This window comes from Salvelinus alpinus, chromosome 17 (genome assembly GCF_045679555.1).
Source record: "Salvelinus alpinus chromosome 17, SLU_Salpinus.1, whole genome shotgun sequence".
NCBI lineage: Eukaryota > Metazoa > Chordata > Actinopteri > Salmoniformes > Salmonidae > Salvelinus > Salvelinus alpinus.
The window spans coordinates 7643507-7655601 of NC_092102.1; positions in this window are offsets into that span (position 1 = coordinate 7643507).

Here is a 12095-nt window from a genome sequence, read left to right on the forward strand (position 1 = left end):
TCCGTACACATCTGATACAATGGAGAGAAGCTTTGAATAAGAGAGAAGGATGAGAGCCTACATATATACAGTTAATATACAGTACCAGTCAAAAGTTTGGACACACCTACTCATTCATTAATTTTACTGTTTTATACATTGTAGAATAATAGTGAAGACATAAAACAATGAACTAACACACATAGAACAATGTAGTAACCAAAAAAGTGTTAAACAAATTAAAATATATTTTATATTTGAGATTCTTCAAAGTAGCCACCCTTTGCCTTGATGACAGCTTTGCACACTTGGCATTATCTTAACCAGCTTCACCTGGAATGCTTTTCCAACAGTCTATGATTTCATGTGTTATTTCTTAGTTTTGATGTCTTTATTATTCTACAATGTAGAAAATAGTAAAAAATATATAAAAACCGTTGAATGAGTAGGTGTGTCCAAACTTTTGACCGGTACTGTATATGGTGTAACCATGTAACACAAACAATGATAGCAGAGGATTGAACGAGTGTCTTGTCTCCCAACACCTCCGTCACCGCAGAACACGGTTATGCTATGAGACGCAGGCAGGGGTCAGCGCACCAGTGTGGGTATTCGAATATACCACTACACCAGGGCTATAATAAGAATAGAGCTCTGACTCAGATCTGACTGTACTGTACTGACCTCTTCAACCACAGTCCCGAGGGGCCGAAACACTTCAGCCCTTTCATTCTACCTGCTAGGTAACTGCACTCACCTGGTGTCCCAGGTCTGAATCGGTCTCTAATTAGAAGAAGATTATTAAAAAACGAAAATGTTCTAGTTGAAGAGCTCTGCTTGTTGTTTGAATGGATAGGGCATTTCATAGATGAGTAGCTAGAGCAACAGAAAACCATCAAAGCAGGATTCAGACTCTTCACAGTTGAATTATTGAGTCACTGCCATTGGAGGAGTCACACTAATTCAACATTGGCTTCCTTCCTTGTCTCCTTGCCTCCTGTCCTTAGTGGCCATGGCGCTATAGTAGCTAGGTGTTGCAGTCAGTTGGCAAACGGGAGTTAAAATGACTAAAACAAGTAGTCTTGTAGCTAACATAGTTGTATCAAGCACTGTAAAGGCCATCCAATCATTTGATCGCAGAGTGTTGCATTGCATGGCAATACCTATTGTGTAATACTGTAGTAACCACTTATTGTCAAACCAAGACTTTTGAGGAATACAAAGCCACAAAATCACTATTGTAGCTGTAGTGCCACTCTCGAAAACATTAAGGCTGAATTATTTCAACATCATTCTCTCACAATCTTTTTTCCCACCATTCTCTCACAGCATCCACCATCAGACCACTCTCCTTCGCCCAATTCCCCCACTCCTTCCATCCTCTGTCTCACACAACCACATTTTTGACATTTTAGAAAAATATCTTTCCACTCCCTGTGGAGAAGCTGCTGTTTTCACCACTGTATCTGATTGATGACAGGCAGACACCATCTCACACCCCGATGTCTTTTATAGGCCCCACTGTTAATCGCCGTTCAGCTGCTTCTTATGGCAAATAACAACAGGAGATGTAATGGCTGGCCCCTGTGTTAAGAGCTCAGAGGCAGTGGTGGTCTGGTCAATGGAGACAAATTGAGGACGGCTGAGAGTCAATGGGTTATGTCCACCTAAGGTTCACAGCCATTTACTGGATGTAGAAAGAAAACAAAACTGAAATCTCCCCTCATCTCACTCCAGATCACTTAGTACCAACTTATAACATACCAAAATATTCAAAGACCAAGGTAATGGGCAGAAATAGATAAGTAGCTAGGACAAAGGAAATGAGGACTCCGCTCACGTCTAACTTCCCTCCAACTCCCATTAGCAACCAGGGTAAAGGGAGCAAGACCAGACTAACCTCCTTAGGGAGCAGCTCTCCACATGGCTAAACTGCTGTCAAGTTAATCGATATAGGCTTCTACACCAGTGCACGATGACAGGCTGCTACTGCCTGCTGGCACTGCTTTAAACACTCCATTCCATGGCCAGACACTGAACTCTCCAATGCGCCAATACGAACCCTCTGTCTTCACAGTTAACCACTTGAAAGAGGCAAGTAGAGGGGATAGGAGCCCTAAAGGCAGCAACTGTGAAGTGAAAGTTGTTACGAGAACAGCAAGGAGGAGATCATTGGACAATGACCATATTAGCCAGCCCACTTTTTGATTTAACCAGCATACAAGTGCAGGGATGAATCAACATTTAATTTCCTTGATTACGCATGTCCTCTGGCCTCCATGGTCAGGCACTTCACCTTCCATCATTTAGGAGGCATTGTCTCCCGATGACTATCATTCGTCATCATTGACTGACTAGATGCTTGGCCATCTCCACACACAGTAAACAGCCAAATCCCCCCCGATTGATGGAGCCCATTTAATTTCAGCTATTGACTCACGGCCCCTCAACAGACAGAGACGCTGAAAAAATACAAAACACTTAAATGGAGAGGCGGCATGAAAACTCTGCTTCTCACTAATGATCTTTGCAGAGAGAAAACCCACTGGGCACAAACTGGTTGAATCAACATTGTTTCAACGTAATTTGTCAACAACATATTGTGGCATGGAATCAAAGTGGAAAACACGTTGGATTTGAAAAAAAGTCATTTACTGTTGTTTTGAGGGTGGAATTTCAATAACATGTTATCTGTTGCAACTTAGTGCTGAAGGTAGTTAAGAGTCAAGCGCAGGAGAGCAGAGATGTCAAATAGCGTCTTTAATAGGCAAGTCCACAATGGGTCAGGGACAATACCAATAAACGCCCAAGACATAGGAACACACAGTCACTCCCGGAAGGAGAAAAACAACGCTCCTTACGTATCCTATAACACGGCACACACGTGAATAAACTGAGGACAACCTCAACGAGCAACATGAAAATAATCCCGTACAAACCTAAGCGGGAAACAGGGGTGAGTATACACACAGAAATAAAGCAAATGAAAACCAGGTGTGAATGAACCAAAGACAAAACATCCTACTCGAGAGATGCTCTTTCTACAGCTGTTTCTATGGTCTCAACTTCCAGGGTTTTAAACATGCCCTGCTCAGCTTTGGTGTTCGTCACTGACTACTACCAATGTGTTATCGGGATAATGATTATTGAGAGATCTCTGAATTAAATAAATATTCCATAGAATTAGGAATTAGAATACTAGAATGGACATGAACCTGTTATGATGGGATTAAGGTCAGCCATTTTGGTCAGGGAGTTGGTCAACCATTATTGCCAGTGCTGTAATAAGATATTGTGTCAAATAATGAATTTAAATTAAATGATCTGCACTGTGGGTTTGTTAGCTAGCTAGCCAGACAGTTTTAGATGAATGATTCCATAAATTATTCCAATTATCTGTCAATATGCCAACATTCCATTCAAACAATGCAGTCAATCCACAGCCAGACACTGTATGAAATCAGTTGATGATAGGACTTAGACAAGTTGCAAATGCAACAAGTACTGATGTTGTATCTTATAATAGCACTCACAGTTTTACAAGAAAACTAAAATTGAGACATGATTTGGTCTGTTTCCAGGCTATTATTACAGAAAATTGGTATACAACCCATATAAACTATATTTATAATTATATAATATTTTAAGATGACAATATTAACATTTCGGATATATCACATGCCTTAGTTTTCTTTTCATAAGTAAGTAGAATGAGGAGTATGACTCTACTGCAATTAATTCCAATTAGACTGGTTTCGATTGGCTGCCATTTTCACCCCATTTCGGAACTTTTAGGGTTTATGACATATCCCCTCTAAGTGAATTTAATGTTTGATTTGATCTGAGTCCCATTCTATTTTAGTCCTATTCTTTAACCTTGATTTCTGTTTGCAATGGAGACGTGACTCCAACATATCAATTATTATTTTGTAGACAAACTGGATATTGAATTGTGTTTGGTTGTCGATGCAACCAAATATCACCATTTGAAGGAGATGTATCTTCTGTTTGGAAAGTTCCATCTGTGCCACGGACTTAGTCTGCCTTTAATTCCACTTCGTCTACAAATTAATAAATGATTGATGGATTCACATCTCCTTCTCAACCAAAAAGAAAAGTTAAAGAATAGGATCAAATCAAACTAGGGTTTATGACATAGCCCCGCTAAGTGAATTTAAAGTTAGATTTAGTCCTATTCTTTAACTTTGATTATTGGTTGAGATGAAGACGTGAATCCAACATATCAATTATTAATTTGTAGTCAAACTGGAATTACCGCCAGACTAAGTCAGGAGCACAAAAGTTGCGTTGACAACCAAATACAATTCAATATCACTTTTCCAATACAGTAAACAGCTTACAAACTTGTCAACCAGTTAACACATTATATGTTGAATTCACGTCTCCAACTAAACCAAAAATAAAACTTACATAATAAGATTAAGCCAGTGGCTCAGAAGAAAATATCCAAGCGTGAGATATACTTTAAATGTTGATATTTGGTTGCATTGTCAAGATCTTCACAATTTCTATAATAATCTGTTCAGAATATTGAACAGCATTGATTACTTGCACTAGGTACTTTTAATGTAATCTCAACTACAATCCAGGTCATTTGGTTGTGCTATTAGATGAAACACATTAAGTTGTTGTATAAATACAAAATACCTGACATTGTACTCCCATTTGAACTTTGTTGTGCTTTTAGATGGTTGAAAGTGCAGTGAAAACACATTTAGATGACAAGTAAAGGAAACATCTGACATTGATTTTCCATTGGAATTTGGTTGTGCTTTTAGATGGTTGAAAGCAGTGATAACACATTGGGAATTCAACAAACTTTTGGCTGTTTTTTTGGAGTCGGTGAATAAGGGTTGAAATCTCATATTTAACTAGGCAACCTCTCAAACAAATGTTACCCACATTTCCACGTTGAAATGACGTGGTGTGCCCAATGAGAAGGAGAGAGAGAACACAGAAGAGGAATCGAACACCGATAATCTAGGGCTCTGCCCCAATGTGTAAATGGGTGACATTGCAAGGGTGGGTACACCAGGGAAGAGATCAATCGGCTGCCTTTTGTTGTTCTGTAATGCATAACTATCTATAAGTAATCAACCTTCAGAGTAGAACCAGGGAATGAATGAATAAAAAAGATAGAAAGAGAGAAACGCCACACCTGATATTCATGAGTGCTTGTTTCCTTTGAAATGTGGTCTGTTTGACTAGACTAAAATGAACAGTTTTGTATGAGTTAAAAACACATGGCATGCTAGCTCCATCCTGGTGGCGCAGCGGACTAATTCTATGGATAGAGAACAGAAGATCATAGTTTTGAATCTCACTGACACTGTGCTAAAATAAAAAAAAATGTGTTTGCATGGTTAATGCCTAAGCAAATGAATTTCCATGTGTCCTCTCTGTGCTTTGAGTTCAAAACAGTTAACCCAAACTAAGCTAGCAGTGTTATTAAAATGATTCTCAGAAAGTTAATTAAACCTCCCAGGAAAACTTTCAGGAAACCATAGTAAAAAAGTTCTCAATCCCTGCAACCTAAAAATGAACGTTCCCAGAACAGGCAGAATTTTCACTTCCGTTCTCAGAACGGTAAAATGTAACTTTTTTTAAACGGTCAGGAAACGTATGACTTCGTTCCCAGATCCAATGGGAAACCAAAAACGTACATTACCACAATTTCTAAGGAACCAAATTATATACAGTATACAGTATTATACGGTATTACAGTATACAGTATTATATTACATTTACATTACATTTAAGTCATTTAGCAGACGCTCTTATCCAGAGCGACTTACAAATTGGTGCATTCACCTTATGATATCCAGTGGAACAACCACTTTACAATAGTGCATCTAACTGGGGGAGGGGGGGGGGGTTAGAAGGATTACTTTATCCTATCCTAGGTATTCCTTAACTTCTTGCAACTATAGGGGGTGCTGTTCCGCATTAGCATATTTGGGTCTCCAAATTAAACTGCCTCGTGCTAAATTCTTGATCGTACAATATGCATATTATTGTTATTATTGGATAGAAAACACCTTCTAGTTTCTATAGAAGTTGGAATTTTGTCTCTGAGTGGTACAGAACAATATCTACAGCACTTTTCATGACAGGGGTCAGATTTCAGAAATTTTTACCCCTGATCTGGAGTCTGTTTTTAAGGCGACAGTGAATGCTATGAAGAAACCGACACTGCCTACGTCTTCCTCTGGGTGTCTGTACGTCATCACGTTTTGAATGGAATCGATTGCACAATCACAGCCATTATAAAACCACAAAATGTATAGGGACCTCCCTTTCTCGTCGCGCGCCTGAAGCGTGAAGGACATCGGACTTGCCTCATTCCAAATCGTTGTCTAACCAGCAATATTTCTCCGGTCATGTTTTCAGTCGTTATAGTTGTTAAAAACATCATAATGTAGTTAATTTGAACCGTTTTATAGCAATTTATATCCGTTTAGTGCGATTTTGAGGAATTTCTTTGTTGTGCACTCTGAAACTTTGGACACGTTTTGTGGTCCCGTTCGATCGTTAGTGGATATTTCCAAGGACAGAGGACATCTATCGACCAAAAGAAGATTACAACATAGAAAGGATACATTGCCCAAGAATCTGATGGAAGAACAGCTCAAAGTAACCAATATTTAATATGATAAATCGTTGTTCTGTCGAAATATTTTAAACGCATATTTCGCCATTTTGTTTGTTATCGCGTCACTTGGCGAACCCTGTATTGAAAAGTAAGGATAATTTTAAAAATGTAAGTCAGCGGTTGCATTAAGAACTAATTTGTCTTTCGATTCCTGTCAACCCTGTATTTTTTAGTCAAGTATATGATTAGCTTTCAATTAAACTAGATCACTCTGATAGATGACGTCAGACATATTGAGGCTTGATTTCCTAGTATTTTTATTGTGTAACCACGGTTTTGTATGGCTAAATATGCACCTTTTCGAACAAACTGTATATGTATGTTGTAAAATGATGTTACAGGAGTGTCATCGGAAGAATTCTGAGAAGGTTAGTGAAAAAATTAATATATTTTGGCGGTGATTACGTTATAGCGCTCTTTGGCTGGAATCGATGCTCTGGTAACGTTTGCACATGTGGTATGCTAACTTATCGATTTATTGTGTTTTCGCTGAAAAACGCTTAGAAAATCTGAAATATGGTCTGAAATCACAAGAACTGGGTCTTTCCATTGCTATGCTTTGTCTATTTTTATGAAATGTTTTATGATGAGTAAATTGGTCATACACGTTGCTCTATCTAGTAATTCTAGTCGATTTGTGATGGTCGGTGCAATTGTAAACTGTGATTTCTACCTGAAATATGCACTTTTTTCTAACAACACCTATCCTATACCATAAATATGTTATCAGACTGTCATCTGAAGAGGTTTTTTATAGGTTATTGGCTATCAATATCTTAGTTTAGCCGAATTGGTGATAGCACCTGAAGGAGTAAGAAACTGATGGAGTTAGAAAAGTGGTGTATTTTGCTAACGTGTTTAGCTAATAGATTTACATATTGTGTCTTCCCTGTAAAACATTTTAAAAATCTGAAATGGTGGCTTTATTCACAAGATCTGTATCTTTCATCTGGTGTCTTGGACTTGTGATTTAATGATATTTAGATGCTACTATCTACTTGTGAAGCTATGCTAGCTATGCTAATCAGTGTGTGGGGGGGGTGGGGGGTGATCCCGGACCCGGGGTAGAGGCTCGTGAAAGGTTAAAGAGGTGGGGTTTCAGGTGTCTCCGGAAGATGGTGATTGACTCCGCTGACCTGGCGTCGTGAGGGAGTTTGTTCCACCATTGGGGTGCCAGAGCAGCGAACAGTTTTGACTGGGCTGAGCGGGAACTGTACTTCCTCAGAGGTAGGGAGGCGAGCAGGCCAGAGGTGGATGAACGCAGTGCCCTTGTTTGGGTGTAGGGCCTGATCAGAGCCTGAAGGTACGGAGGTGCCGTTCCCCTCACAGCTCCGTAGGCAAGCACCATGGTCTTGTAGCGGATGCGAGCTTCAACTGGAAGCCAGTGGAGAGAGCGGAGGAGCGGGGTGACATGAGAGAACTTGGGAAGGTTGAACACCAGACGGGCTGCGGCGTTCTGGATGAGTTGTAGGGGTTTAATAGCACAGGCAGGGAGCCCAGCCAACAGCGAGTTGCAGTAATCCAGACGGGAGATGACAAGTGCCTGGATTAGGACCTGCGCCACTTCCTGTGTGAGGCAGGGTCGTACTCGGCGAATGTTGTAGAGCATGAACCTACAGGAACGGGTCACCGCCTTGATGTGAGTTGAGAACGACAGGGTGTTGTCCAGGATCACGCCAAGGTTCTTAGCACTCTGGGAGGAGGACACAATGGAGTTGTCAACCGTGATGGCGAGATCATGGAACGGGCAGTCCTTCCCCGGGAGGAAGAGCAGCTCCGTCTTGCCGAGGTTCAGCTTGAGGTGGTGATCCGTCATCCACACTGATATGTCTGCCAGACATGCAGAGATGCGATTCGCCACCTGGTTATCAGAGGGGGGAAAGGAGAAGATTAATTGTGTGTCGTCTGCATAGCAATGATAGGAGAGACCATGTGAGGATATGACAGAGCCAAGTGACTTGGTGTATAGCGAGAATAGGAGAGGGCCTAGAACAGAGCCCTGGGGGACACCAGTGGTGAGAGCACGTGGTGCGGAGACAGATTCTCGCCACGCCACCTGGTAGGAGCGACCTGTCAGGTAGGACGCAATCCAAGCGTGGGCCGCGCCGGAGATGCCCAGCTCGGAGAGGGTGGAGAGGAGGATCTGATGGTTCACAGTATCAAAGGCAGCCGATAGGTCTAGAAGGATGAGAGCAGAGGAGAGAGAGTTAGCTTTAGCAGTGCGGAGCGCCTCCGTGACACAGAGAAGAGCAGTCTCAGTTGAATGACTAGTCTTGAAACCTGACTGATTTGGATCAAGAAGGTCATTCTGAGAGAGATAGCAGGAGAGCTGGCCAAGGACGGCACGTTCAAGAGTTTTGGAGAGAAAAGAAAGAAGGGATACTGGTCTGTAGTTGTTGACATCGGAGGGATCGAGTGTAGGTTTTTTCAGAAGGGGTGCAACTCTCGCTCTCTTGAAGACGGAAGGGACGTAGCCAGCGGTCAAGGATGAGTTGATGAGCGAGGTGAGGTAAGGGAGAAGGTCTCCGGAAATGGTCTGGAGAAGAGAGGAGGGGATAGGGTCAAGCGGGCAGGTTGTTGGGCGGCCGGCCGTCACAAGACGTGAGATTTCATCTGGAGAGAGAGGGGAGAAAGAGGTCAAAGCACAGGGTAGAGCAGTGTGAGCAGAACCAGCGGTGTCGTTTGACTTAGCAAACGAGGATCGGATGTCGTCGACCTTCTTTTCAAAATGGTTGACGAAGTCATCCGCAGAGAGGGAGGAGGGCGGAGGAGGGGGAGGAGGATTCAGGAGGGAGGAGAAGGTGGCAAAGAGCTTCCTAGGGTTAGAGGCAGATGCTTGGAATTTAGAGTGGTAGAAAGTGGCTTTAGCAGCAGAGACAGAAGAGGAGAATGTAGAGAGGAGGGAGTGAAAGGATGCCAGGTCCGCAGGGAGGCGAGTTTTCCTCCATTTCCGCTCGGCTGCCCGGAGCCCTGTTCTGTGAGCTCGCAGTGAGTCGTCGAGCCACGGAGCAGGAGGGGAGGACCGAGCCGGCCTGGAGGATAGGGGACATAGAGAGTCAAAGGATGCAGAAAGGGAGGAGAGGAGGGTTGAGGAGGCAGAATCAGGAGATAGGTTGGAGAAGGTTTGAGCAGAGGGAAGAGATGATAGGATGGAAGAGGAGAGAGTAGCGGGGGAGAGAGAGCGAAGGTTGGGACAGCGCGATACCATCCGAGTAGGGGCAGTGTGGGAAGTGTTGGATGAGAGCGAGAGGGAAAAGGATACAAGGTAGTGGTCGGAGACTTGGAGGGGAGTTGCAATGAGATTAGTGGAAGAACAGCATCTAGTAAAGATGAGTTCAAGCGTATTGCCTGCCTTGTGAGTAGGGGGGGAAGGTGAGAGGGTGAGGTCAAAAGAGGAGAGGAGTGGAAAGAAGGAGGCAGAGAGGAATGAGTCAAAGGTAGACGTGGGGAGGTTAAAGTCACCCAGAACTGTGAGAGCTGAGCCATCCTCAGGAAAGGAACTTATCAGGGCGTCAAGCTCATTGATGAACTCTCCAAGGGAACCTGGAGGGCGATAAATGATAAGGATGTTAAGCTTGAAAGGGCTGGTAACTGTGACAGCATGGAATTCAAAGGAGGCGATAGACAGATGGGTCAGGGGAGAAAGAGAGAATGTCCACTTGGGAGAGATGAGGATCCCAGTGCCACCACCCCGCTGACCAGAAGCTCTCGGGGTGTGCGAGAACACGTGGGCAGACGAGGAGAGAGCAGTAGGAGTAGCAGTGTTATCAGTGGTAATCCATGTTTCCGTCAGTGCCAAGAAGTCGAGGGACTGGAGGGACGCATAGGCTGAGATGAACTCTGCCTTGTTGGCCGCAGATCGGCAGTTCCAGAGGCTGCCGGAGACCTGGAACTCTACGTGGGTCGTGCGCTCTGGAACCACCAGGTTAGGGTAGCGGCGGCCACGCGGTGTGAAGCGTTTGTATGGTCTGTGCAGAGAGGAGAGAAGAGGGATAGACAGACACATAGTTGACAGGCTACAGAAGAGGCTACGCTAATGCAAAGGAGATTATAATGACAAGTGGACTACACGTCTCGAATGTTCAGAAAGTTAAGCTTACGTTGCAAAAATAAATAAAATCTTATTGACTAAAATGATATAGTACTGCTGGCGGTGAAGTAGGCTGGCTAGCAGTGGCTGCGTTGTTGACTTTGTTTGAAAGTGTAGCTGGCTAGGTAACCTCTAACTGGCTAGGTAACCTCGACAATTTCTCAAAAACTACACAATTATCTTGGATACAAGGACAGCAAAGACAACTATGTAGCTAGCTAACACTACGCTAATCAAGTCGTTCCGTTGTAATGTAAGTTGTAATGTGAGTTTCTACAGTGCTGCTATTCGGTAGAAGTTGGCTAGCTAGCAGTGTTAGCTAGCAGTGTTGACTAGGTAGGAGAACGGCACGGCGGACGAAAATAGCTGGCTAGCTAACCGAATAATTACTCTAAACTACTCTAAGCTACACAATTATCTTAGATGCAAAGATAGCAAAGACAACTATGTAGCTAGCTAACACTACACTAATCAAGTCGTTCCGTTGTAATGTAATCGTTTCTGCAGTGCTGCTATTCGGTGGCTAGCTGGCTAGCTAGCAGTGTTGACTACTTTACGTTAGGACGAAAATAGCTGGCTAGCGAACCTCAAACCTCAATAACTACACAATTATCTTTGATACAAAGACGGCTATGTAGCTAGCTAAGATCAAACAAATCAAACCGTTGTACTGTAATGAAAACGAAAATGAAATGGTAATGGTAATACTACCTGTGGAGCAAAGCGTGTGGAGCAAAGCGGAATGCGACTACTCGCTCCAAACCGGAACCGGAACATCACCGGAACACCATCCACAACATTATATACAGTATTACAGTATTATATACAGTATTACAGTATACAGTATTATATACGGTGTTACATATACAGTATTATATACAGTATTACAGCATACAGTATTATATACGGTATTACAGTATACAGTATTATATATGGTATTACAGCATACAGTATTATATACAGTATTACTTGTATTACAGTATACAGTATTATATACAGTATTACTTGTATTACATTATACAGTATTATATACAGTATTGCGGTGTACGGTATTATATACAGTATTACATCATACAGTATTATATACAGTATTACAGTATACCGTATTATATATAGTATTACAGTATACAGTATTATATACCGTATTACTTGTATTACAGTATACAGTATTATATACAGTATTACAGCATACAGTATTGTATACGGTATTACAGTATACATTATTATATATTATTATATATGGTATCACAGTATTATATACGGTATTACAGTGTACAGTATTATATACAGTATTACATCATACAGTATTATATACAGTATTACTTGCATTACAGTATACAGTATTATTTACAA